Source organism: Hypanus sabinus, chromosome 25 (assembly GCF_030144855.1).
Source record: "Hypanus sabinus isolate sHypSab1 chromosome 25, sHypSab1.hap1, whole genome shotgun sequence".
Classification (NCBI taxonomy): Eukaryota; Metazoa; Chordata; class Chondrichthyes; order Myliobatiformes; family Dasyatidae; genus Hypanus; species Hypanus sabinus.
The window spans coordinates 50,137,816-50,159,848 of NC_082730.1; the positions used below are offsets into that span (position 1 = coordinate 50,137,816).

Consider the following 22,033-nt stretch of genomic DNA (forward strand, 5'->3'; position numbering starts at 1 on the left):
TGAAGTTTCTTGCATAATGTGGTAATGAATAGTACCTTTACTGCCAAGGGTCCAAGTGATCCCGGTAAATATTCCCTGCTGTTAAGGATATTTAAGCATCCTCTATTATCTGCAGAGAAATTTGGGGTTTTATAAGATAAAACTTTATTTATCTCAAAGGAACTTATTGTTGTAAGGTTGCTCTGTCAGGAATGTACACTTTAAAATACAAAATGTGCATTAAAAAGTAATAGTGCAAAATACAGATATACAATGAAACCACATACCTGAGGCAAAGGAGTTGTGGAGTCTTATAGCCACAGGGAGAAAGGATCCCCTGTGGGATTCAGTGGAGCACCTCGTTGGAATCAGTCTGTTACTGAAGGTGCTGCTCCTCTGTTTCTCCAGTCTGTAACGACTCAAAATTTTACTACTAATAGAAAAGGACTTCTTTCTGATATTTATATTTAGGCTGAAGTTTAGCTAATGGGCTCAGAATAATGGAGACATGGATGAATTGTGCCATCGTTGCTTATGGTTTGCTGCTACAGTATTCTCAAAATACCTAGCCATCGTTTGACATGCTGACATTTCAATGGTTCGTCTTAAGCATTGACTGTTGATAAATTGGTGCATTCACATGGTGAATAGAACTGGAGACTTTACAGAACATGCAAAGGATGGTGGGGCTTACTGGAAGGTCTTTGCACAACATGGCGCTAATTGTTTGAATGTGGGTTCGCTGCTTTAGAGCTTAGTAACTCCGACATGGACGGGGAGAGACGGATGGTGTTTGGGCAAGTGAGTTAGTAATGGGTTGGAGTGATCCAAGCCTTGGGAGCTGGTTGCTTGAAGATCAGCACTGGAGAGAAAGTATGGCTAAGATTGAAACCTGGGGGTGGAGGTGTGGATAGTGAGAGTGCCTGAGGACTGGGGGCCTTGTTGGTTTTATAGGTCTGGGTCCTGATGCGTGTTGGCTAAGTGGCTGATGGAAAGTGGTGGGATATATGAGGATCAGGTTTGCACTGCTCTGATACTGCTGAGGGAAATCCCTTCAAACAGCACCGGTTCTGCTACAGAGGAGTATCGCATGGGGAAAGCTGTTATCCGATTTGTGATTGATGTGGAAGCCAGGGCAAGAATGAATCATGACAACAAGTTCCAAGAGTTGGGGAAAAATGCCGGATTTTTCATCGAAGTCATCCTTGGAGGATTATGAATGTAGGTTGATGCAGGTAGTAAGCTTGATGGAGTTGAGTTCAGATGGATAGATATTTGGCCATATGTCAAAGATCTTGGGTTATAGCCAAAACAGGTCCATTTCAAAATTCAAAGTGAATTTATTATTGAAGTACATATAGGCCACTATACACAACACTGAGGTTTCTTTATTTTGCGAGCATACTCAGTAAATCCAAGAAACATAATAGAGTGAATGGAAGACCACATCCAACAGGACATACAACCAACCAATGTGCAAAACACATCAAACTGCAAAAAGAGATCAATTTTGATAAAATGCTTAAGGTATCAAGATAAAGAAATGATCTTGAAGGCAGCTACTCAAGGTGCTAAAAAGAGAAATGGGCCATTGATAGTAGAAGGGAAAAGAGTTTTTTTTAAATCCAGACATTAGCTACGATCTGTTGAAGAGGCGAAAGGAATTTAATCCAGTGAAAAAATCTTTATGGGAAAAGGGCTATAAATTTTTATTGAGCTATCCAGCAAAATTGATAATTTTCCTGGGTAATGGAGGAAGAAGATTCTTCGTTGACTACCGGAAAGCGGAGGAATTTGTACAAGAATTACCTGATGCCCATGAAGAGGACTAAAGAATCATAGAAATGAAATGGACTAATGATGAAGACTGAAACAAGGTTGGACCTGATGGACATTTATAAGAAAAAAAAATGGTCGAGGAGTATTAATTGAGAGTAGAGACATTAATTATTTTTTTTACTTTTCTTTATTGATATATTTTTCTTTTTTTTGCAGGGGAGCTGGGGGAGCTCCTGATTGATAGCTGCGAGTTTCACGTGTACAATCATGGCGATTGCCATGACCCGTAAAATGGGGAGGGGGGTAATGTTGTGTTCTTTTTATTCGCAACATTAGTGGGGGGGTATTTTGTTTTTTTTTCTTATATATTAGTTATCTTTTTTCTATTTTTCTTCTTCTTTGCCTGGATGATTGGAGAGAGACTCATAGCAACATGGGGAATTTTAAAGAATTCCCAAGGTACTATGAATGATTAATTTACTTATTTTCTTAGGTTTTAATGTTAATGGAATTAATGGACCTGTGAAAAGAAAAAGAGTTTTAACATATATTAAGAAAATTAAAGGAGATATAGCTTTTTTATAAGAAACACATTTAACAGAAACAGAACATAAGAAATTAAAGAGAGATTGGGTTACAAAAGATAGGATTAAATACATAGGTCCTTTGAAGATAAAATTATAGTAATTGGGAAAAGTAAAAAAATAAATATCAAAATTATTTTGAACTCCATGGAGCATGTGGGGATCCTCCGATACCCAGGCAACCTTTCTTTTCTTTCTTTAGATAAGGGTTAAGGGGAGGGGGGAGGGTTAAGGGGAGGGGGGAGGGTTAATATTATCTCTCTTACTATTTTACTATTACATTTATTCTTGTAATTTCTAAAATTTAATAAATATTTAAAAAAAAAACTGCAAAAAGAAAAAAAAAGTAATTGTAAATAAGTATCGACAGCATGAGATGAAAGTGAGTCCATGGGTTGTGGGAACAGTTCAGTGATGGAGCAAGTGAAACTATCCCCACTGGTTTATAAGAGCCTGATGGTTGAGGGGTAATAACTGTTCCTGAACCTGGTGTTGTGAGTCCTGAGGCTTCTGTACCTTCTGACGACAGCAGCAGGAAGAGAGCATGTCCTGTATGACGGGGGTCTTTGATGGATGCTGTTTTCCTGCGACAGTACTTGTAAAACTGCTTATGGTAAATAAACATGGTTTAAAAATTGACAAGCATTCCGTCCTCAGCTTGTTATGAGAGGCCAAGGAGCTCCACCACACACAATATTGAAACCAGATTCTGTGAAAGATTGACAACAGTCATGGGGAAATTCAATATGCAGGTAGTTTAGGGGAAATCGTGTTAGTGGTGGATTACAGGAGGGGAAGTTTCTAGAAGGCCTCCGAGATGACTTTTTGGAGTAACCCATGGTTGAGCCCACTGGAGGGTCAGCTGTTCTGGATTGGGTGTTGTGCAATGAACCAGAATTGATTAGAGAGCTGAATGTAAAAGTGATTTGATCATAATATGATCAAATTCACCCTGAAATTTGAGAAGGAGAAGCTGAAGTCAGATATATCAGTATTACAGTGGATTGCAGAGGCATGAGAGGAGTTGGCTAAAATTGATTGGAAAAGAACACTGGCAGGGATGACAGCAGAGCAGCAATGGCTGGAATTACGGGAAGCAATTCAGAAGACACAGGATATATACATTCAAAGAGGAAGTAGTATTTTAAAGGAAAGTTGACACAACTGTGGCTAACAAGATAAGTCAAAGCCAACATAAAAGCCAAAGAGAGGGCATAAAATAGAGCAAAAATTAGTGGGAGGTTAGAGGATTGGGAAGCTTTTAAAAACCAACAGAAGGCAACTTTTTAAAAAAGTAATTGAAAGGAATAAGCTAGCCAATAATATTAAAGAGGATACTAAAAGTTTCTTCAAATACATAAAGTATAATAGAGAGGCAAGAGTGGTTATTGGGCCATTAGAAAATGATGCTGGAGAGGCAGTAATGGGGGACAATGAAATAGCAGATGAACAGAATAAGTATTTTGCATCAGTCTTCATTGTGGAAGATACGAACAGTAGGTGGAAGTTCCAGGTGTTAGAACAGGGTAAAGTTACTGTAACTAGAGAGAAAGTTCTTGGGACACTGAAAGGTCTGAGAGGTGAAAGGTGAAAGGTCACCTAGACCAAATGGCTTGTACACCACAGGGTTTTGAAAGAGGTGGTTGAAGAGATTAGTAATGTTCTTTCAAGAATCACTAAATTCTGTAAGGTTTTGGAAGACTGGAAAATTACAAATGTCAGTCCACTCTGAAAAAGGGAGAGAGGCAGTAAAAAGAAAGCTATAGGCTAGTTCAGGGGTCAGCAACGTTTACCACTGAAAGAGCCACTTGGACCCGTTTCCCACAGAAAAGAAAACCCTGGGAGCCGCAAAACCCGTTTGACATTTAAAATGAAATAACACTGCATACAACGTTTTGTTTTGCCTTTATGCTATGTATAAACAAACTATAATGTGTTGAATTTATGAAATTGATGAACTCCTGCAGAGAAAACGAAATTACATTTCTGCATGCAACAAAAACATTTTGAACTCCGAAAAAAAGACGTTGGGTTGAAGGTTACTTTGAAGTAAAATACTCAACGTCTATTTGAGTCCTTCTTGTATTTATGAAAAACGCCAAACTTAAATTTGCCGCCAGCAGCAAACCAAAAATAACGTCAGCCAGCTGTCAACCTGAAAAATAAAAGGACTATTTCACTGAACAATGAAAACATATGAATATACGTAAAATAATAGGCAATTAAAATATTTATCATACTTCTTCAGGTTGACTCACACCTGACAAGGCAGTCGTATTCAGTAGGGATGGATCGATGCTTAGGGGAGTGACCGGGAAGGATAATGTGTTTTTTTCCTCTCTGAACTCACAGAAGCGTTTCCCAAACGATGTTTGCATTGCGATGATTGCAGAATGTAAATACTCCGAATTTATCATGTCGTGACCTTGTTTGAACTCTCTCAAATTGGGGAAGTGAGACAATGTGCCTTTCTGTAAATCTCTGGCAAACACTGTCAACTTGCGCTCGAATGCCAAAACATCCTCCAACATGTGCAGGGCTGTACGTCCTTACCCCTGAAGAGCTGTGTTCAGCGTGTTCAGGTGCGCTGTCATGTCTACCATGAAGTGTAGCTTTTCCAGCCACTCTGGCTGTTCCAGCTCAGGAAAGTTGAGCCCTTTGCTGCCCAGGAAAGTTTTCACTTCTTCCAGACACGTGACAAAGCGTTTCAGCACCTCCCCTCTGGACAGCCAGCGGTAAAAACACGTTGTAGCGGTTGCTACACGCAGTCAGTAAACTGCAGTCAAAGATAGCTTTATTCGAACTAAACAGCCTTGCTTTTAAGCCTCCCTCAACCCGCCCCCCCATGGGCGCGGATGCTGCAAAAGACACGTACTCACAAACCCCCGTAGGCTATCTCCATTAGCCTGAACGCTGGCTAATTGTGAGCCGGTTCGGATGTGTCAGGAAATGGGTCGCCACAACGTCTTATTTAGATTGTACAAGATCACCATAATCTTCAAATTTAGATTTACATTTCAAAAACTAACAAACTAACATAAAATACATTTTAATTAAATACTGACCATGTAGCGGTGTGCTACACGCAGCGCTAAAATTACGACACAGAGTCGGTAACTGCAGTCGAAGGAAAAAACTTTATTCGAAATCTTCAGCCTTACTTTTAAGCCTCCCTCAACCTGCCCCCCCCCCCCCCCCATGGCGCAGAGGCTCCAAAGCTCTGTGCTCGCAAACCCCCGTAGGCTATCTAATTGTGAGTCGGTTCGGATGTGCCAGGAAAAGGGTCGCCACAACCAATTATTTCCCAAAGCAACAGGGAGCCGCAGCACAGACGTAAAAGAGCCACATGTGGCTCCGGAGCCGCGGGTTGCCGACCCCCGGGCTAGTTAGTCTGACCTCAGTGGTTGGGAAGATGTTGGAGTTGATTATTAAGGATGAGGTCTCAGGGTAATTGGAGGGACAGGATAACATTGGCTGTAGTCAGCAAGGTTTCTTCAAGGGAAAGTCTGGCCTGACAAATCTGTTGGAATTCTTTGAAAAAATAACAAGCAGGATGGACAGAGGAGAATCAGTTAATGTTGTGTTCTTGGATTTTCAGAAGGCCTTTGACAAGGTGCCACACATGAGGCTGTTTAACAGGCTACAAGCCCATGATATTACAGGAAAGATTCTGGCAGGAGGCAAAGAGAGGGAGTAAAGGGAGCCCTTTCTGGTTGACTGCCAGTGACGAGTGGTGTTCCACAGGGGTCTGTGTTGGTAGTTTTGAGGAAGTAGGGAGGCTACAGAAGGACTTGGATTTGGAGAATGAACAAAGAAATGGCAGATGGAATACAATGTCAGAGAGGGTATGGTCACACACTTTGGTAGAAAAAATGAAAGGCTTGACTATTTTGTAATTGGAGAGAAAATGCAAAACAACTGAGGTGCAAAGGGACTTGGGAATCTTTGTGCAGGATTCCCTGAAGATTAATTTGCAGGTTGAGTTTGTGGTGAGGATGGCAAATGCAACGTTAGCATTTGTTTGAAGAGGACTAGAATATAAAAGTAAAGACGTAATGTTGAAACTCTATAAAGGACTGGTGAGACCTCTCTTGGAGATTGTGAGCTGTTTTTGGGTGAGCTGTTATTCTTAGAAAGGATATGCCAAAACAGGAGAGGGTTCAAAGGAGTTTCACGGAAATGATTCCAGGATTGAACAGCTTGTCATATGAAAAGTGTTTGTTGGCTCTGGGCTTGTATTCAATAGAATTTGGAAGAATGTGGGCTGACCTCATTGAAACCTATCGAATGGTAAAAGGCCTTGATAGAGTGGATGTGGAGAGGATGTTGCTAATGATGGGAGAGTTGAAGCCTCAGATTAGAGGGGTGTCCTTTTAGAACGGAGATGAAGAAGAATTTCTTTAGTCTGAAAGTGGTGAATCTGGAATTCTTTGCCACAAGTGTTTATGTATGTTTAAGACTGAGGTTGATAGATTCTTGATTCTTCAGGACATGAAGGGATACGGGGAGAAGGCAGGAGATTGGAGCTGAAAGGAAAATTGAATCAACCTTGATGAAATGGCGGCGCAGACTCAAGGGGGCAAAGTGGCCTAAATTTGCTCCTGTATCCTATGGTCTTATGGTTGTAGTGTGACACAGACATGCTTTTGAAAATCAGCATATTCCCTCCCTTAGTTCCTCATCTGACAGTTCTGGGAATTCTGATGACAAGTATACGTTTTGAATCCTATTGTTTCCTGTATAGATTCCCCTTTTTGTATCTAAAAGGCCCTATTTCCTCCGACCCAGCTGCAAATATCTCTAAGATTTTGAAATTCTCCTTAATCCCATTTATTAAGGTAATTCCATGCCCTCTTATTAGCCCACCTGAACCCTTTAAATTCTGTTACTCCCTCTCTAGACATCAAAGGACTTGCTTGATACCAAACACCTACACCAGACTTTTACTTATTTCTGATCAAATCTTCAATTTCCTTTGTTAGCCAAGGTTCACTGATCATAACATCTTTGCTTCTTACTTTTATAGGGACATGCTAACTGTGAGTTCTTACTTTTATAGGGACGTGCTAACTGTGAGTTCTTATTGTCTCACAGTTAAATACCTTTCACCTGTTACCATATAACAATTACAGCACGGAAACAGGCCATCTTGGCCCTTTTAGTCTGTGCCAAATGCTTACTCTCACCTAGTCCCACCGACCTGCACTCAGCCCATAACCCTTCATTCCTTTCCTATCCATATACTTATCCAATTTTACTTTAAATGACAATACCGAACCTGCCTCTACCACTTCTACTGGAAGCTCGTTCCACACAGCTACCACTCTCTGAGTAAAGAAGTTCCACCTCGTGTTACCCCTAAACTTCTGCCCCCAACTCTCAACTCATGTCCTCTTGTTTGAATCTCTCCTACTCTCAATGGAAAAAGCCTATCCATGTCAACTCTATCTATCCCCCTCATAATTTTAAATACCTCTATCTTCCCCCCTCAACCTTCTACGCTCCAAAGAATAAAGACCTTGAATGGTGTCTTTGCCTCCAGCAGCTCTTCCAACTCAACTTTCACCAGGTCCTGTCTTATATTGTTGAAATCAGCATTCTCCCAATTCTCCCAAACTTATCTTTACCGTGACTAGCTTGAAACTTGCTGATCTATGGTTACTGTGCCAAACGGTTTTGCCACAGACACTGCCACCACTTGCCCATCATTCCCCAAGATGAGGATAGGCATGACCCCTGCCTTAGTAAGACACTTTGTATACTATAAAACTGCCTGTTGAATGTATTTTAGTCCAGCTAAGCTCCAAAAACAGTCACATTCAAAACTGGGAAAGATTAAAGATTAATGTAGGCATTGTGACCAGCATGGAGAAATTGGGGCAAAGCGCCTCTTTCTGTGCTGTGCAACTCTTGGACTGTACAACTTCTATCAGCAGCTATTCTTGTCTCCAGCGTCCCTTGGAAATGATAAACATTAATGTTGTTATTGGAGTGCACCCATTCACCAAGTTTTCAGAATGCTGATACGTTGTTTGTTCGAGAAAAGCATTTTCTTGTAGTAATGGTTGGACATCAGACAGTTTTGTGGAAAGCTTCTTGAGTGAACAGCAGGCAAACAGGATGAAGCTGACATAAACAAAGGTGGGGGCTTGTCAAAGATGGATAAAAGGGCTGAATGTTTTACTTTGAGATGCCCACAAACTATGTATTTTTCTTTGCGAGTTCTACACTGCTCGAGTGTGCAAAGACAAAAGGTATTTTAGCTTGTAGTATCCAGGCATCTTCAAGGAGTGATACCTCAGAAAGGTGGTGTCCATCATTAAGAACCCCCACCACCCGGGTCATGCCTTGTTCTCATTGCTACCATCAGGAGGGAGGTACAGAATATATATTAAAAACCACACACTTTAATTCAGTTGTCTCTGTTTTTATGTATTGCATTGTACTGCTGCCACAAAGACAACACATTTCACAATAAATGCTGGCGATGTTAAATCTTATTCTGATAGTCTATTACATAGCACATGAGATCTGGAGTCTCTCGTGTTACAGAATTTGGCAGCAATGAACTGCATGTGTAGTTACTCTGCCAAGTTCTGTCAAATAACTTCCTTTGTTTTAACTCTGCAGGACATCTTCCACTTTGCACTAACAAAGATGTGCATTTGTAGAGTCTTGGTGCTAGAAGTTGTATTTTGACCGGGAAATTGTTGTAACTTGATTTTTCTTTTATTCCAGCTCCTTACGTGAAATAAATTGTGCAAGAACACTTGAATACATCAAGCTGAATCTCCTATAAGTGCATTCTTTTCTTCGGTTTCTCCCTCGTGTGTTTAGTTAGTGCATGTTTGCATACCTCTACATATTTCCCTAAACTACTTGAACTAGTGTTTCCACATTTTGAACACACAGTGAGTCAAGTCACTGCAGCATTGTACGAAGATGATGGGGAAAGGCAGAGGGTGGATGTTTACATGGATTTTAGTAAGAAGTTTGACAAGGTCTCCCATGGCTCATCCAGAGAATGAAGATGCATGGGATCCAAGGTGAATTGGCCACTAAGATTCCAAATTGGCTTGCCCATAGAAAACAAGGGATAATGGTCGTTGGGGCTTATTCTGGTTGGAGGCCTGTGACTAGTAGTGTTCTGCAGGAATCCATACTGGAACCTTTACTGATTTCTGGTATATATGTGTAAAGGTGGGGGGGGGGGTTCTTCTTTTTCTTTGTTACTGCGTATGTTAATCAAAATGGCTTCTTTGTTTTGTTAAAAGTAGGAATGCTTCTTTGTTGTGAGAGAGTGCTAGAAGCTTGTTTGGGTTAAAAATTACTGATAATGAGAATTGTATTCCTTTGTTAACCAACTGGGATTAATGTTGTTCTTTCTTCTGAGTTTGTAAGCTATTGTTGGCTGGCTTTTGGGGAGATTGGCGCGAGGGGGTGAGAGAGAGAGAGAGGACACGATGAACGAGGAACGCGATGGGCGAGGAACGGACCCCAAGCGGGGGTCCAAGGCCAGGATGTACCCCGAGGAGAGGAGACAAAGATAGATGTGCTTGGTTGACCACTTCGGATGGTCCTAAGCTGCGAGTCGAGGAGTTCGGAGGGGATCGAATGGTGGCCAGAAGACTTCGGTAATTGAGCTCCAACGGTTGTGCACGAAGTAGTTTAGACTTTGATAAGTTTGGCGCCTTTTCTTTATTTTCTTTTCCTTCATGTATACTGTATCGTTATTAATTACTTATTTATAGTAATCTTTATAAACTGTAATCATTTAATCGCATATGGTGTCCTGTTTGTTCTTTGGTGAGGTGGGGACATCACACAGCATCCACACCAGCTGATTACCCAGTTTGGCGGGGCTGAAGGCTGCTCCCCCTAGACGAGAACGAGCTGAGCGAGCCTGAGGCGACCCAGGGGGTTACATATGACTGAGCTGGGTAAAAATGTAGGTGGCTGGGTTTGTAAGTGTGCAGATGATACAAAGATTAGTGTTGTGGATAGTGTAGAAAACTGGACAAGTCTACAGTGGGATATAGTTATAGCTAGAGAAACAGCAGATGAAGTTTGTCCCAGCCAAGTATGAAGTGTTACATTTCCAAGATTAAGTATAAAGAGACAGTTAATGGCAAAACCCTTAATAGTGTTAATGTGCAGAGGGATCTTGTCAGGACTGCAGCTCCTTGGAGACCACGTGAGCAAGCAATGGAGTAAGGCATGTTTGGCTGGGCTCCTGCCTAACCTTTACTTTATTGTATATTTAGAATAGCGCTTTCTTTCAAATCTTATCAAAGTAAGTAAATAAGTCGTCTAAGTACATATAGTGGGTGTTACTTTGTTTTCTGACATGCGGTAATGGCATCTAAGTGAAAATATTGGGCCCACTAACACCAAGATGACCGACTCCCCGTCAGTCGTAGTTTAAGTGCTTACCATGAACGTTCAAGTACTCTACCCCACATGAGCTCAGGTGAAATGGACACAGATTCAGCTCTTCTTGGAGCTAAAAACGGAAATTTCTGCAGTGATAAGGGACAAGCTGAGAAACGCCCTTGCCGAAAATTTAAACTACCTGAAAAATGAGTTGCAGGTAGTAAGAACCGAGCTAGCAAGCAATACGTCACTGACCCAAATTGAGATTGACCCAAGTAAAGGCTAATGTTAAAGACATGAAAGATGGTATATCATCATGGTCAGAAGAAATGTTATCGCTTCAAACCATCGTAAATGCCCTGATGTTGGAGCTGGTGTTGGATTCAAAGATTCAAAAGATGTCGGGAATCTGCTGTGTGACCAGCTGGATATCTGATATGGTTCCCTGCTCGACTCCACGTTACACACAGTGGAGCAGAGAAAGAATTTCTGGACCTGGAGAAAGCCATAGCCTACATAACAGAGCATATTGTCACGGCAGCAAAACACAGAACGTGATCACAGACCAGTAATGCATTTTTCACACGTGGAATGCCGGTGGGCTATTCATAAACAGTTGCAGAATCGATAGTTTCCTGCAGTGCCCAGAAAAAGTATTATGATTATCCCAGTCTTCTGTCGTGGAAGTTATGTTTTTTTTGTGGCCACTGTTGTTGAGATGTTAAAGCTCTTTTTTTTGAGGGGGGGGATATCTTTTCAAGATTAGGTTTAATTTTGAATCCTTCAATACACACACACACACAGACACACACACTCTCTCTCTCTAAAAATCCCAAACAATTTTGATATATAGGCTGGGGGAATTTCTAGTGCTACTCTTTTCTTGGTTCTTAATTTCAGGTGGGTTGGGCAGGAGCTCCACCTGATTAACTCAGAAGGCACCCAAGTAAACACTTAATATGTGGATATGGTAATAAAGGGTTTTGGGTTCACCGTGTTTGTATAGGTGATGACGGTAGGGGACTATTTCTTTTTGTTTCATGCTTAGGCCTATCTTTGTTTCTATCTATGTATATTAGGAGACACCTATGTGATATTCCACTTCTTTCAGTTCCATATGGTTAATAATATTTCATCTTGGACAAACGGTTGCTCTGTTAAATTAGTGAGTTGGAATGCTAAATCTCTTAATCACCCTGTAAAACGTAAGAAGGTAATCACTCATTTGAAACACCTATAGCATTCCTACAGGAATCTCTGTATCTTTGACTAAGAGGGAGATGGGTTGGTCAAGTATTTCACTCTAATTTTCATTCAAAGGCTAGAGGAGCAGCTATAATAATTAGTAAAAATACAGTTTGTGGCAACTAGCATTGAATCTGATCCAGGTGGACTGTTTTTAATTGTAAATGGGCCGCTATATGGGCTGCCAGTTATACTTGCCAATGTTTATGCACTGAATTGGGATGACCATATGTTTTTTTTAGTGATTTCTTCTCCAAGTTGCCAAACGTGGTCACACATAAGCTCATCATTGGAGGTGATTTTAATTTGTCCACACTCCAATTTTGGATCGCAGTGCTGCGAGGAATGTCCCTATCTCTAGGTCAGCACGGTCTATCAGACATTTTATTAAAATGTACGGAGTGGCTGACGTATGACGGTTTCATAACCCTACCTCTTGGAGTTATTCTTTTTTCTCCTCAGTACATGGTTCTATTCGTGAATAGATTATTTTTTTTATGGACACCAGCCTCCTCTCTTCTGTAACAGAGTGTGGTTATGAAGCCATAGTTATATCCAATCATAGTCTGCTGACTTTAATATTACGTATGCCTTCTACACAACCAAGTTACCGTCCTTGGAGGCCAAATCCTACTCTCCTTTCAGATGAATGTTTTGTGAAGTATATTTATTCTGAATTAGAATCCTTTCTGAGAATTAAGCAAACACCAGGGATGTCCCCATCAATTGTGTGGGAGGCGCTAAAGGCATATTTAAGAGGCCAAATAATCTCATTCTGCACGCATCGGAGAAAAATAAGGATTGAACATATTGAACAACTGACAGGTCAGATACTGGAATTAAACCTCTTGCATAGCCAAGTGCCCTCATCGGCTTTGCTCAAACAGCGTTTATTACTTCAGACTGAATACAATCTAGTAACAACTCGAAGCTGAGTATCTTATCTCCAAGTTGCAATGTGAGTTTTATGAACATAGAAGAAAAGCAGGGAGGCTGCTAGCCCATCAACTGCGTCAGAAAACGGCTAGTCATCGTATATCTGAGATACGGGATGCCCAGAGCATAAAGCAGATAATGTAGAAATTAACTCATGCTTCCATAGCTTTTACCAATCATTGTAGTCCTCAGAATCATTCACCACCCCATCAGATCTAGATGATTTCTTTAAAAAGCTAAACACCCCATATATAGATGCGCATGAGCTGCTGATCTGGAGAAGGTAATCACAACTCTGGAGACAGACTCAGCTAGTAGGAGTAATGCAGTGGAAAATCCCCAGGCCCAGATGCATATCTTTCTGAATTTTAAAAGTTTTTCACTCAACTTTCCCTATTGCTATTATCTGTTTTTGAAGAGTCTTTTCTATCCCACTCCCTACTTTCCACAATCTGTCAAGCAGTTTTTTCACTAATTTTGAAAAAGGGCAAAGACCCCCTTGAATGTAGTTCATACCGACCAATCTCCCTTTTAAATATGGATACCTAAATCCTTGCAAAAGTCCTGGCACACCAAATGGAGAAGATTCTACTATTGATTATCTCACCTGATCAAACAGGTTTTATAAGAAATTGGTACTCTTTTTTTAATATAAGACATCTTCTAAATATACTATATGATTCCTCTGCGTCTAGTACCCCAGAGATTATTCTCTCACATGATGCTGAAAAGGCATTTGAAATGGGACTTCCTTTTCTATACTCTCCAAATGTTTGGTTTTGGTTCTACATTCATCTCATGGATTGAAGTACTTTACTCATCCCCACGGGCATGTGGCGAACCACATACACCTGTCTGGACCCCCCCCCGCTGACTGCTCCTGTGGCTCTTCCCATGGACCCCTGTATAAAGGCACTGCTCCTCCCTCAGTCTCTAGGATGTTGTGTGATGGTCTCTTGCTGCTGACGGTGCTTTCTTCCAGCTAATAAAAGACTACCTTGACTCACGTCTCCAAGAGTATATCGTCCTTTTTTGAACTGCAACGTGGCACAAGACAGGGATGCCCTTTATCTCCGCTCCTTTTTGCTGTGGCAATTGAGCCACTCGCTATAGCCCTGAGAACATCAGTTAGTATCAGAGGCATCCAGAGGGGAGCTTTGGAACATAGTGTCACTGTACGCAGATTGTATATTGTATATCTCAGATCCAACTCGAAGTCTCCCAAATCTATCAATATTGTTACTAAATTCGGTCAAGTATCTGGTTATAAAGTTAACTTTCAAAAGAGTGAACTAATGCCATGTGTTTGGACATTTCTTTTTCCTTGACTCCCTTTAGAATCAGATATAGGAAATTCAAATACATGGGGGTTTGGATATCACATAATTACAAGGACCTTTATAAAGCCAACTATCAACATCTCCTTTCCCATCTTAAACAGGAATTTGAACGTTGGAATTCTTTATCTCTTTACCTTAGCAGGAGGATTAATATTGTTAAAATGACTGTCCTGCCCAGATTCTTATACATGTTCCAAAGCCTCCCAATTTTTCTAACAAAGACTTTCTTCAGTAACCTAAATAGTCAAATTTCAAGTTTTATTTGGAATAATAAACAGCCCAGAGTAAAGGAGGAAATGCTACAAAGGCCTTGTAAGATGGGGGGTTTGGCACTTACAAATTTTCTGTGTTACTACCGGTCAGCTAATATACGAGCAATTTTATATTGGACAAGAGATGATATTGCTGCTCCTAGCTGGGTGATTATGGAGAAGTCATCCTTACAATTTACCTCTTTGTCGGTAGTATATGCTAAACTACCACTGTCACAACCTGTATCTAGTTTCACACTGAATCCAGTCGTGATGTATTACATTAAAATCTGGTTCCAATTTAGATGTCATTTTACACTTAATAGCCTCTCACTCGCAGCACCAGTAGCAATAAATTACATGTTCACCCCATCAATAATGGATGTAGCGTTTGATACTTGATTTCGTACAGGATCACTTCATTGTATAATCTCTACATTGACAGCAATTTTGCCTCTATTGAATAGCTAGTTAAGAAATTTGATATACCCAGGACACACTTCTATCAATGTTTACAACTCAGAAGCTTTATGGCCTCTCATCTTGAGTGCTTTCCCTAATGCCCCCCCCCCTTCATCTCTCTTAGATTCAGTCCTTAAGTGCAAAATTGATGTGAAATAATCTGTAAGCAAAATCTATGAGCGACTTAATATAGTTAATCCTGAGAATTTGCATTTATTAAAACATAAATGGGATGAGGATATTGAGAAACAAATTCCAGATGGCATATGGCAAAAAAAACAATTCATAGAATTTATTCATCCTCTGTGTGTCATAGACATGTTGTTCAGTTTAAAATTGTGCACCATTGTCATTGGTCTAAAGTTAGATTGGCTAAGGTTAATAAAGATCTTGACCCAATTTGTGACAAATGTAAACAATTCCTGGCTATACTCTGTCATATGTTTTGGTCATGTCCAAAATTAGTAAATTTCTGTGGTTTGATATTTGAAACTTTTTCAAAAATTTTTGGATAATTAATTACACTATCTTGGGCAATAGCACTATTTGGAGTATCTTCTCAGAATGTTAACCTCAGCAAATTACAAACCAATCTCATTGCTGTTTGTTCACTTCTTGCCAGAAGGCTCATCTTATGCAAATGGAAAGATTCTTCCCCTCCAACATATGGATATTAGATCAAAGATATCATGTACTTTATAAAATTTGAGAAGATCTGCTATTTGGTCAAGATAGTCTGCAAGATTTGGCAACCTTTTAAGTTTTGTCAAAAATATGGATGCTGAAAAGATTATTTAAATGTGTAAGGTGCTGTATCTTTGTACTATAGACCTTTCGATCTATTTTGACTGGTCTGGCTGGTTCTGTTTGTTGTTTATTGAGGGGTGGGGGGCTCTTTTTGTAACTGGTATAAAATGGTTGGTTGTATACAAATGTTCTGCTATTCTTCTTTGTTAATAAAAATACTTTGATAAAGACTGCAGCTCTTTAAAAGTGGTTACACAGGTTGGTAAAAAAAAAATGGCATATAGCATGCTTGCCTTTATTGGTTAGAAACAGTTTGAGGCAGGAAATTGCATTAAGCTTTCTAAATCTATAGGTTGCATCTGCAGTGTTGGATTCAGTTCTGTATGCCCCGTTATAGGAAAGATATCGAGACTTTAGAGAGTACAGAAGACGTTTACCAGGATGTTGCCTGTAAACCTCTTCTACACCCCCTCTGGAGAATGTGCTATGAAGAGAGGTTGGACAAAGTTGGGTTGCTTTCTGTAGAGCAACGGAATCTGAGGTGAGATCTGAAAGAGGTTTGTAAGATTATGAAAAACAAAAATAGAGTATCTTTTTCCTAGGCTTGAAACGTCTAATACCAGAGGGCATACATTTAAGGTGAGAGAACTTCCATTCAAGTGAGATGTGTGGAGGAATTTCTTTAGCAAGAGAGTGGCGAATCAGTGGAATTCGTTGTCACGGACAGCTGAGTAGGACAAGCTGCGGGGTGTATTTAAAGTATATTTAAATAGGTTATTGGTTTTAAGGGTGTGAAAAGTTACGGGAAGAGGGCAGGAAAATAGGGTTGAGAGGGAATAATAAATCAGCCACCAGAGACTGATCAGTGCCTGAGCTAGGGATAGAGGTAAATATAATAGAGGCCTTCAGTAAGCTCTTATGCACACAGATATGCAGGAAATGGAGGCAGAAGGGGTTAGTTTAATTGGCCATTTGATTACTAACTTAATTAGTTCAACACAACATTGAACCGAAGGGCCTTATGCTGCACCATTCTAATTCCCTGCTAGATGTAAATTTAATCATTTAAAAATTTAAACTCCTAGTTTTCGATCCCCACAAGTGGAAACAATTTTTCTACATGTACTTTATTGAACACAAAATTCATCCTTCAGCTCTCACTTTTCCAGAGCCCCACCTTTTGTCTGTTTTTAATGTATCCTTATGTACTCCTTGAATGGAATTAATTGTACATAGTATTTGAACCTTGAGGCAAGTAACTGAGGTAGGCTTGTATGAAACAATATTTGGTTAAAAGACAGAACAAGAAGTATTTCTTTAATATTTTGGTCTCCTCGTATTCTGGCATTGATGAACTATGCTTCAGAATTAAAATGACATAGTTTATGTCCATAACTCCTTGCTCAATGACTTAGAACCATAGAACACTATGGCACAGTAACAGGACCTTCAGCCCTCCGTGTTGTGTCAACCCATATAATCCCAAAAAAAGGGTACTAAACCCACAGTACCCCATAACCCTCCATTTTTCTTTCATTCATGTGCCTGTCCAAGAGGCTCTTAAATACCCCTAATGTTTTAGCCTCCACCACCATCCCTGGCAAGTCATTCCAGGCACTCACAACCCTCTGTGTTTTAAAAATAAAAAAAACAAAAACAAAACTTACCCCTGATGTCTCCCCTAAACTTCCCTCCCTTAATTTTGTACATATGCCCTCTGGTGTTTGCTATTGGTGCCCTGGGAAACAGGTACTGACTATCCAACCTATCTATGCCTCTCATAATCATCTAGACCTCTATCAAGTCCTCTCTGATCCTTCTACGTTCCAAAGAGAAAAGTCCCAGCTCTGCTAACTTTGTGTAAGTGTTTTCCAGTTGTGGGTACAATGAAGCTGGAGCAATACTTTAAGGTATGTGAGGTTAGTCAGGGCAGCAAAGAAACATAAAGTACAGAGTAGATTTTATACAGGAAATACTTTTCCAATGCAGGTTTGAGATGATCTACTAGTTGAGGTGATTGACCTACAGGCTGATTAAGTGCTGCATTTTATCCTGGATGTTTCAAAAAGAAGAGGGAGGGAGGTAATAGGTGGAGGAGTGGCATTGCTATCAGGGGTAGTATCACTGTCTGGTAGTATTCTAAAGACCACCCCCACCCCCCACAGAATAGTAAGAGACTGAGGAACAGATAGGAAGACAGATTTTGGAAATGTACAAAAAATGAGAAAGAGGCTTCAACTTCCCTAATGTTGATTGGCACCTCCTTCGAGGGGATGGGGCAGAATTTGTCAGCTGTGTCCTGGAAAGATTCCTGACTCGATTATGTAAACAGTCCGACTAGAGGAGAGGCCATACTGGATCTGGTACGAGGCAATGAACCAGGTCAGGAGTCAGATCTGTCCATGGGGAACATTTCAGAGACATTGACTTCAATTCACTGACCTTTACTATAGCCTCGGAAAGGGATAGGAGCAGATGGTATTTAATTGTGGGGGGGGGGGGTAGAATTATAATGCTATTTGGAGGAATGGGGACTACAAACTGGGAACAGATGTACTCCGGGAAATGCACAACAGAAATTGTGGAGGTTGTATAGGGAGCACTTGCAGTGGGTTCTCCATAGATTTAGCTCATTGAGGCAGGGAAGGAATGATGGGGTAAAGGAACCAAGGTTGACAAGAGATGTGGAACACCTAGTCAAGAGATAGAAAGAAGCTTGCTTGGAGTTTAAGAAACAAGGAGCAGACAGGGTTCTAGAGAGTTACAGGGTAGCCAGGAAGGGGCTTCAGAATGGACTTGGGAGAGCTGGAAGGGGACATGAGAAGGCCTTGCTGAGTAAGATGTAGGGAAATCCCATGCGTTCTACACAGGAGAATGGCCAGATTTCAGTGATAGTAGAGGAAGGATGTGACTGGAGTCAGAAGATACTTTCAGTTTTCACCAGTGAGGAGGACCTTGTTGATTGTGAGGACAACGTAAAACGGGCTGATATGCTTGAATGGATTGATGTTGAGAATGGGATATGCTAGAACTCTTGAATATCAGCATAGATAATTCCCGGGGGCCAGATATGATGTACCTAGGGTACTAAGGAAAACGAAGGAAGAGATTGCTATGCATTTAGTGATGATCTTTGCATCATCACTGGCCACAGGAGTAGTACCAGATGGTTGGAGGGTGGAAAATGTTATTCCTTTGTTGAAGGAAGGGAGAAGGGATAACATGGGGCATTATTGGGCTGTGATTTATTTATCTATTTTCAGTGGTGAGCAAATTGTTGGAGAAAATTCCTGGAGAACCCAAGTATTTGCAGAAGCATGGTCTGATTAAGAATAGTCAGCATATACTTGATGGGCAGGTCATACCTCTTGAGCCGGGGTGAATTCTTTATGGGTATGTCAAAGCACAGTGATAAAGGTAGAGCACTGGATGGGGAGTGTATGGATTTTAGCAAGGCGTTTGATAAGGTTTCCTATGGCATGCCCATTCGGAAAGTGAGGGAGTGTGGGATTCAGGGAAAAGTGGGTAGTAGATGGAGCATATTCTGCACGAAGGTCGGTGACCAGTGGTGTTCTGCTGGGTTCCTTCCAGAACTCCTGCTCTTGGTGATTTTTATAAATGGCTTAGATGTGGAAGTGGAAGGGTGGGTTAGTAAGTTTGGAGAAGGCATGAAGATTAGTGGAGTTGTGGGTAATGTGTAGGCTGCAATGGGACACTGAGAGGATGGAGAACTGTCTGAGAAGTGGCGGATGGAGTGCGAGTGTGAGGAGATGCGTGGTGGAAGGTCGAGTTTAAAGGCAGAATACCAGGTTAATGGCAGAGCAGAGGAATGGGGATCATGGGATCCACATCCATAGGTTCCTCAAAGTTGCCATGCAAGAGGGTAGAGTTGTTATGAAGGTGTATGATGTGTTGGCCTTTATTAGTCGGAGGATTGCACTCAAGAACCATGAGGTAACGTTACTGCTCTATAAAACACTGGTTAGACCACACTTGGAGTATTGTGTTCAGTTCTGGTCTCATTATTGGAAGGATGTGGAAGCTTTTGAGAGACTGCAGAGGAGATTTACCAGGATGCTGCCTGGATTAGAGACCATGTCTTATGAAGGTGGGTTGAGCGAGCTAGGGCTTTTCTCTTTGGAGCAAACGTGGATGAGAGGTAACTTGATAGAGGTGTTACAGGATGACAAGAGGCATAGATAGAGTGAATAGTCAGAGACTTTTTTCCAGGGTGGAAATGGTTACTACAACGGAGCATAGCTTTAAGATGATTGGAGGAAAGTATAAGGGTATGTCGGTGGTAAGTTCTTCATATAGAGAGTGATGGGTGCTTGGGACATGTTGCTGGGGTAATAGTCTGATACATTAGGGAACTTTGGGAAACAGATAGGCACATGTATGATAGAAGGATGGAGGATTACTTAGGAGAGAAAAGTTTGATTGATCTTGGAGTAGGTTTAAAGGTTGGTGCTACATTGTGGGCTGAATGGCCTGTACAATAGTAATAAGTACTTTATTGATCCCAAGTAGGAGATTATTTCGTTACAGCAGCAACCTTTAAAAGCAGACTTAGCAATAATAATAAAGTACAGAAAAATATGATTTGTCAATGCACGATACTGAGCAATAATTAACGTACAAAATAATAAAACAGACTATTGTGCTATGATGTGTTCTCTGTGTCGCACAGACATGAACTGTTGTATACACTTACTGCATTTGATGGGAAGGATTTTATGTAACAATCCCTGTGACAGTGCAGCTGAATGAGTCTGTTTGAAAGGGGGCTCTGCTGCTTCTTCAGTCGGTCATGGGAAGGGTGTGTCCATAATGGATAAAGAGTGTTTAGTATGCTGTAATATTCTGTGTTCTCTGTTTTATGGCGTTAAATGACCTTTTACGTAATATGAATAATAACTTACCAAAAATGTCTTTACTGTCTAATATGCATATGAATCCTGCTATTCCGAATTGTGGAGGAGCAGTGTGTGTAAGATGGGCAGATAGAAATTGATGAGCTTTGTACTATTTTGTTTAGTGTAAAAAGAAGGCAAAACATACCAGTTCCACTGTAGGATAGCATATCCCCAAAATGTGCTTTTGTCGATGTCCTGCTAATTTTAAAAAGAATTCTTATTTGTGCTGTTGGGTCCCTGAAATATGTTAATTAAGAATTTTGACACACTTTCAAGGGTTAAAGGCAAGGTTCAAACAATTTCTTAAAGGAGAACATCCCCTGAAACAGGGTGAATTGGAGTAATACCTTCACTCTACTAATTTAATAGGCTGCAGGTCGAAGGATGTGTTAAATAAGAAGATGATAATTAGAGCCTGGTAAACGAAGGATGATAGGCTGAGGGAATCAGTGGGGACGGGGTAGGAGATCCAGTATGTACAGTGATAGACACCGTGGGGGAGTAGGTGGGGGTGGATCAGAAGGAGAAAGAGGCGTACAGTTGGAAAATTCAATCTTCTTACTATTGGGTTGCTTTCTATCCAGGTGTGTGGGCACGTTGTAACTTTACACCCTCCTTTCAGCAGCTGTGTATTAGTTTTGGTGCATCACCTTGCAACAGGGTATTGACAATGAGAGAAAAAAAATCATCAGGTGACCCAAAATCTAGTGATTTAAGAGACCGATGCATGTCAGTAAAAGTTGGACAGTCATGTTACCTATCAGCAGATGTTAAATAATTTAGCGTGAACCATTCAAAGATATCCATGAAAGATCAGGATACTGATGATAATGGTGTGAACAAGACATCAAACTAATATCCAAAGTGATTTACACCATTTGTGACTGGTCTTTTCCAACTGTCAAATAGCAATTTTCAGGAGGCACTGCTACAAAGACTTCTTCTAAGGGAATATCATGAAGTAATAGGCATGACCATAAAACAAAAAGATGGATTTATCTGATGGGGAAGAAAGTCAAGGACCAAGGAAACTCTTAATTTTCTGTCTCAAGGGTAGCGGAAGAGGGTGGAAGTTCAGGGGATGTTTGACATTCAAACAAGGCTCCATCAAGCATAGTAGGGGGGAAGCCACATCTCCTGAAAAAGGAAGACATTTCTGATGTCCTGGAATAGAAAGCCTCATCATGAGAACAGATTTAATGGCCACAAGGCAATAGCTTACACCATCCAGGCCATTTCCTGTCCTCACTTCTGCCAACAGATCCCACACCAACAGGGCTAGGAGCATTTATTATCCTTCAACCATCAGGATCCTGAGCTTCACTTGCCTCAGCACTGAACTGATTCCTCAACCTGTGGATTCACTACAACTCATGTCTTCTGTATTATTTGTTTACTTATTCATATGCTATTCCTTTCTT

The 22,033-nt window shown here is 40.7% G+C and overlaps 1 protein-coding gene across 3 annotated transcripts in view; it reads left to right on the forward strand.

The window, feature by feature from the left end:
- LOC132381227 (differentially expressed in FDCP 6 homolog) overlaps window positions 1-22,033 on the forward strand; it is a 180,286-nt gene that overhangs the window by 39,252 nt on the left and 119,001 nt on the right. The gene's annotated exons all lie outside the window — the stretch shown is intronic.